Here is a 7,636-nt window from a genome sequence, read left to right on the forward strand (position 1 = left end):
GCCAGCTGGGTCTGTAAATGGCGGCAGCCATAGCCGCCACCGTTTGCGTCCCTGTAGTCAGCCGTGATAGGCTACATAAATGTTTACGTAGCCTATCAAGGCTGAGTTAAAAAAAAAAACCCGCGTGTACGTAAATGGTGGCGCCCATGGGCGTCGCCATTTGCGTTCCTTATTTTGGCACGTCTAGTCTACGTAAACATTTACATAGACTACTGCGAAAATAAGGGGAACGCAAATAGCGTAGACGCTACGCTATTTGCATTCCCCTTATTTTCACCGTAGTCTACGTAAATGTTTACGTAGACTAGACATTTACGTACGCGCAGTTGTTGTTTTTTTAACTCAGCTGTGATAGGCTATGTAAATCTTTACGTAGCCTATCACATTTTTGGGGTTTTTTTTAACTTGGAAGTGCCGGCGGTGTCAGCCGGTCGGAAGACCGGCTGCCGCAGCCGCTGCCACCGCACCGCCACTGAACCGCTGCAAGAGCCGCTGCCGCCAGGGAGATTCGCCCAAGGTAAATCCCATCCCGGGGGGGTGGGGGGGCAGACCATTTCGCCACCAATTTCGGGGGGCAAAATGCGCTGGCATTCAGTCTCCTCGAGATTTGTGGTGAAATTCTCTGACATCCCTAACAGCATGTAGGCAATTTGGAGCTCCATTTTCCTTTAACTCCCTTCGGATATGGGGAAATAGCCAGTAAAGACCCATCAAGGGAGTTTGTCAAGCAAAGCATTCATACATAGAGTACATTAGCGGCAGACGCTGAGATGGGCCCCCTCAGGGGCAGGGGGAAGGAGAGACTGGAGGAGAGAGCCAGTCTCCTGTCTGAGGAGAAACCGTTCTGAGAGAGACTCTGAAGGGGGATTACGGAAGGCCACTGAAGCACGCTAATTCATGTGCAGAAGAGGCCTCAGTGCTGAGACACCAAAGGCCTAGCGCTGCTCTTCCGCCTCCCGTAATGGATCTCCCTCAGAAGGAGCAGTGGGAAAATACCAGGGGGTTGCAAGATAAAGACAACGACGTCTGGACCCCGTGTAAAAATTCAGGGACTGAGGCAGGGTGAGGGCCCAAGGAAAGCCTCATCTGGAAACCCCCTCTGTTTTGCTTGGATTTTTTAAAAAGGGGACAGGCCCACCTCACGTTCTTCTGCCCCAAGGAGGAGGATTTTCCAGCTTAAAATGGAGAGATGGGGGAGCTCTTGGTGGCGCAATTTGCACAGAATGACCTGTCACAGGTGAAGGCACCGAGGTGTCGGCTCTCTTCACACCTGGCAGTTCATCCCACTGCAAACAGGTCCTTTGGATCCCGGATCCTTTCCAGGAGTTGGACTGAGTCGGGTGTCCCAGGCCTGGGTTTGGATTGGGTGCCTTGAACTGGCCTTGGATTCCTAGGGCAGGGCAATTAAAAGGGGGCTAGTGAAGGGGCGGGAGTCTCCTCTTGGCCCTGATGGTACTCAGGTGTGCTCCTTGTCGAGGGTGATCATGGGAGGCCCATCCTTTGGTGTAGATGGGATAGCCCAGCTAGCCTTACTGTTTTGCATGTGGGAGTGCATGCCTTGGTGTTTGGCGTTTCTGGTTTTGCTTAGAGTTTTGTACCTTGCTTGTAATTTCTTGTACAACCGACCACCTCTCCCTATTCCTTGCTCTTTGTTCCTTCCCCCTAATAAATTTTTACCCAACTTCCAGTTGGTGTGGTGTGTCCTGAATAACTTCACATCCTTCACATGGTGTTAGCACTGGGATCAGACACAGAAGTTGTCCAGGGTGCTTGAGAGCACTGAGGAACCAGGAAGAGGGAGACGACAAAGCCCGGGTCATTCCCCTTATTTTCGCTGTTTTAGTCTACATAAATGTTTATGTAGACTAAGACGTGCCAAAATAAGGAATGCAAATGGCGGTGCCCATGGGCACCGCCATTTGCGTACGCGCATTTTTTCTTTTAAATCAGCCATGATAGGCTACATAAACATTTATGTAGCCTATCACGGCTGACTGCAGGGATACAAACAGCGGCAGCTATGGCCGCCACAATTTGCATCCCTGCTAGCCAGTGGCCGGATGTCCAGCCGCTGGCGGAGCTGGCCAGCAGCTCTGCAGAATCCCTCCGGAGTGGAGCCGGCTGGCCAGAATTTCGGGGGGAAGGATGGAGCGCCTCCCCCCAGCAAGAATTTTGGGGGGAGGGATGGAGTGCCTCCCCACCACCATGAATGTCACCCTTTGAAAAGGTAAGTGACTTTCGTACATCCCTAGTTTTGGCTAGTTAGGGACCATGCAGGCCCAAGGTAGCATTGGCTCTGACTGGGAGGAGGCGGTTTCCTCCCACCTGCCTGGAGCAGAGGCCGTGAGTTTGGCCATCATTGAATGGGTTGTAGGTCCTTCTGCCTCCAGGCTGGGGGAGAGTGGAGCGCTTTCGTAACTCACCTCGGGCTTTATGAGTTTGTAGTTCTTCCATTTGGCATGAAGGGGGTACAGCTATGTTTCAAAGGCTAACTAACAGGCTGCTGAATGGGCTGGGGGCTTTCGCCTGTGTGTATCTGGACGATGTGGCCATTTTCAGCCAGACCTGGGAATCCCATCGGGAACATGTCTGCCAATACACCGTTTGGGCATATTCAGGAGGCTGACCTGACCATGAAGGCCTCAAAATGTCACTTTGGCCTAGGAGAGGTCACCTACTTAGGCCATGGGGTGGGAGGAGGCACGATTAAACCCCTTGATGCCAAAATAGCATCCATTCAGAGTTGGCTCATGCCCAACCTCAAGAAGCAGGTTCAGTCCTTTTGGGGGTTGGCTGGATGTTATAGGTGATTTCTGCCCCATTTCAGTGACCTGGCTGCCCCCCTTAGGGTAGCCTGTTGGCAGGGAAGGGAGCTACTGGGTTAATTTAGGGGAATCTGGTGGCCAAGTTTGAAGTGGTCTACCTTGCTGGGTTGTTGGGCTGAAACCAGCAGTCCTTCACAATCCCTGAGAGAAAACTACTCATAAAAGGAATAATTTACCAATCCACAATGCATCACTATCCTATAAAAAAACACAGATTTACAGCACAGCCTTATATTGGAGACATCAACTCTAGTCTATCACTAGAGGAGGCAAGTGTTCCATTTGAACCCATACAATGGATCGTCCTTTTTAAATATATATTCTCTTTGGTGGCAGTATGTTAACTTCCGCCTGTATCTGCCTAGTGTTAGGACCTACTGACAAGGGGTTCTCTACCTGATCCTCAGTGACTAAATCCACTTCAACCTTCATTAATGCTGTGCCATGTAGGTGGATAGCAGTTGTTTCAGGAGAACAAAATTAATTTGATATTTAAATATCTAAAGGCCTGCCAGTCTTCAGGGCTTGGTTGCTTTGGAAGCAACAAAGCAGAGGGCTGAGGGGGGTTTTGAAGCAAAACCAGTTGACATCTTCAAGTTAACTAGCTCCTTGGAGGACTGAAAGGTCTCCTGGTCTTGAATGTCAACTGAATGGCTTGGGGAGTGCCTAGTAGAAGGCAGATCTTGAAGAACAACTAATGTTGGAAGCTTATTCTCCAGTGGTGAAAAAGAACTCCCTATCTTACTCTGTTTGGAGGTGGGCAAGAGATCATGATCTCCAGGGCAACTGATTCAGCAGTGCTGAATCCAACTTATAAGTGCGATGGGGGACCTCTAAGTAAACCCGAGGTGTAACTTTTCCAATACAAACTCCATAATTTGAGAGTCAAGTGAGGTGATGAAACTGTAGAGTGAGCTGTCAAGCAAGGTGATAAAAATGTCGAATTCACTTAAGCATTAAAACAAACAGCAGCGCCCAAAAGGAATGCTGCTCCTCATGCACCATCTTCTTTTGTAACCACCTCTAACCAGCTCTCTCTCACACCATGAACTCAACGCAGGCTGATCTCCCCCTCCTCCACCACTGTCACTGATCAGAGGCTGCTGGGTTACGTTCAGCTCCAATTTGGCAGCTAGAGCCTGAGGCAGTAAATGGTTGTCCAAAATATGGGTGTTATAATATTGCCTTATATCACTTGATGCATCTCTGGCAAAAATACGACATCAGGAGAGTGCTTTGTAATTTCTGTTGTAACCCTTTTCCTTTTAACATCTCTGCCACTTGACCATGTTCACACACACACAGAGGTCCCAGAAACACATCACTAAACTTCTGCTGCTGCTTGGGCTTCTCCTCCACACGGCAGTGATTCCCCTCCCCACCACACCCGCACATTCCAAGGTCCACATGATGAGACACCCACAGACTTGCATTATGCTAATAAAAAATATTTTTAAAATAAGGAAATTGCATTTAAAAAAAATGATTCCATCAATGACAGTAGAAAGGAATAGGAAAACATCAGTCTCTAAAATAAGGAGCCTATACTATTGTTTACAAACGATGGGCACCAAAGGGAGCCAACACAGGCTTTGAGGAACAGTTTTGCATAGGGATGTACGAAAGTCACTTATCTTTTCATGAAATTTGATTCGAGGTGGGGGGGAGGTGCTCCATCCCTCCCCCCCAAAATTCTGACTGGGGGGGCGGCTCTCCACCCCCCCCCCGAATCCTGGCCGGCTGGGTTCGCAAATGGCGGTGGCCGTAGCCGCTGCCATTTGCATCCCTGCAGTCAGCCGTGATAGGCTACATAAATGTTTACATAGCCTATCACGGCTGAATAAAAAAAAAAAAAGCTTGTACACTTTTTTGCATTCCTTATTTTGGCACGTCTAGTCTACGTAAACATTTACGTAGACTACGGCGAAAATAAGGGGAACACAAATAGCGTAGACTCTATGCTATTTGCGTTCCCCTTATTTTCGCCGTAGTCTACATAAATATTTATGTAGTCTAGACATGCCAAAATAAGGAACGCAAATGGCGGCACCCATAGGCGCCGCCATTTGCATACGCGCATTTTTTTGTTTTGTTTTTTTTAACTCAGCCGTGATAGGCTACGTAAACATTTATGTAGCCTATCACGGTATTTTTTAAAAATCTAGCCATGATAGGCTACGTAAATCTTTACGTAGCCTATCACATTTTTTTTTTTTTTTAACTGGAAATGGCAGTGGCGGCAGCCGATCGGAAGACCGGCCGCAGCAGCCACTGCTGCCGAACTGCTGCCGAACCACCGCCAGAGCTGCCGCCGCCAGGAAGATTCGCCCAAGGTAAGTCCCATCCCCAAGGGGGGGGGGCAGACCGTTTCGCCACCGATTTAGGGGGGGGCGAATGCTCTGGCATTCGGCCTCCCCGAGATTCGTGGCGAAATTCTCTGACATCCCTACGTTTGCATGACTTAGTTTTTTCTTCTTTTTGCTGTTAACTGCCCTTTCTCCCGCAATATTTCACCAATCTCCCTGAAATTTTCCAGCGATGTAAAACCAACATGTCTTTCTGGCACCTGCAAATTTCAGGAAGGTTGGTGAAATCTTCTCGATTTTATAAAGCTTAGGACAACCCACCTGCCTGATTTCCATTCAACATTACGGGACCCTGATTTTACTGATGCGTTATCTAACAGGAGACACAACCGTGCTCCCTATAACAAAGAGGTGCATTGTTATTTTTCTAATGTTCAACAAAAGGTCCCTGATTTTGAAGGAATCTGTTACACTGTTGTCTCCTCTCTCATCCTAACTTTCCATTTTTCCACAACAGCATAGTCATACATTTTACATTCCAGCTCTGCAAATATGGGTGTCGCTGACATTCTTCATGACTGACCATAATGTGTTCTTGCTGCTAGTATCACCCCTCTAACAGTGAGCTCAAGAGGCAAGTGCCAATAACAACCAAGCCACAATGGGGATCCTGAGAAACAAGGGAGAAGGATGAGCATTCTGGAAGGAAACAGGTTAGGAGAAGTACTGAAACATGAACACAATTTATTTTATTCATTTTTATTTAGTATTACATTTATGTCCCGCCATGTTTCCTATTTGAAGGAACTCAAGTTCCAAATGCCTCAACAGTGGCCAAAAAATGAAATGAAACCTACCCTCCCCAAGACCAATCCAGTGAGAAGAATAGAGAATGGCATGGAGGAAAGAAGAATGTTCTCCTTCTAGTGGAAGTGAGATCCATACAATTTGCAGTATTTCTGAAGTGAGCCTAACGCTGAACAATACTGCAACTCTCTGTTGTACCTATTATTAGGGATGGCAGAGAATTCCACCATGGATACCAGGAACGGCCTCCTGCCCCCCCACCCCCACCCCCGCAGAATCGCCAGGGATGGAACTTGCCTGGGGCGGATGCGGCAGCGGTGGTTCCGGTGACAGCAGCAGCTCGAGCGGTGGTGATGACTCCAGCAGTGCTGGCAGCGGCTTCAGCAGCTGGTTTGTTGGCCGGCCGTGGGCGGTCTGCTGCGGTCGCCATTGGCGTCCTTGCAGCTGTGATAGGCTACGTAAGTACGTACGTACGTAGCCTATCATGGCTAACCCCCTCCCCCAAAAAACCAGCGTACGCAAATGGCGGCGGCTATGGTGGACACCATTTGCGTTCCCTATTTTTCCCATTCTAGCCTACGTAAATATTTATGTAGGCTATTACGGCGAAAAAAAGGGGAACACAAATAGCATAGTGGGCGCTATTTGCATTCCTTTTTTCCCCACCATTCTAGCCTCTAGCCTCCTCTTTGGAGGGTGGAGTGGGGTGTCCCAAGACTGGGTTTTGATTGGGTGCCTCGAACTTGGGTTGCTAGGGCTGGGCAATGAAAGGAGGAGGTGCGGGAATGCTGATGACATTTGCAGATGACACAAAATTGGGCTGGATATCAAAAGCCCTGGAAGACAGGAACAGAATTCAAAGTGATCTTGGAAGATTTCTTGGATATCATCCTCTCCTGTGAGCTTGTCACCTTATTACATATCTTGCTGCATTTACCATCTGGACCAGTTATGCACACCACTATACTTTTTACATGGGCACCTTCTTATGTGGATTCCTTCTTAATTGGTAAAAGGTTCTAATGATCCATCTCTAATTGCCCGGCACTGCTGTCTCTCATCTGGCAAACCCCAGAGATGGGACCCCTTCACTACTCATGAGTCAGAATGCTCAGCTGTGTTGCATTAGCCATTGGGGTATCATTTGTAGTTCCAGAATTCTCTTGGAGGCATCGGACTACAGAACGTCCTAACTGGGCAGCAGGGCTGAGATGATGCAGATAGGAAAGTTTTGCCTGATCTGCCACAGTACCAGACTAATGCTCAATATTCTGCCAGGAAGAAAATCACAAATTCTCTAACCAGAAATGAAAACCTGTCAAATTTAAGAACTCAGTCATGTTCACTCACCTGCAGTATCTTCTGAATGGGCAAAGATATACGGAAAATACTATCGCTCATCATCTTAATATGACAAATTGTCCTCTGAGGAGCTGTGTCGGTGCTGAGGCTGGGGAACAGATTGCAAAAATCACGACAGATAAAAGGGGGAAATAGTCTGACATTGCAGTAGGGGCGGATGGACTCACCTGAGTCTGAGGTTGCCGGGAACATGAGGTGCCCCCCCGCTGCCCACACACCCAAGCCTGGCCACATGAGCCTTGGGCCAGGAGTGCCCTGCAGCTGCCCACTCCCCCATGTGAGCCACCATTTTGATGCAAAACGGGGGCTCTAGTTTCCATATATCTAGTGTTGTGC

The sequence above is a fragment of the Heloderma suspectum genome, chromosome 6 (assembly GCF_057233095.1).
Source record: "Heloderma suspectum isolate Gila_16-S chromosome 6, 16-S_ref, whole genome shotgun sequence".
Classification (NCBI taxonomy): Eukaryota; Metazoa; Chordata; class Lepidosauria; order Squamata; family Helodermatidae; genus Heloderma; species Heloderma suspectum.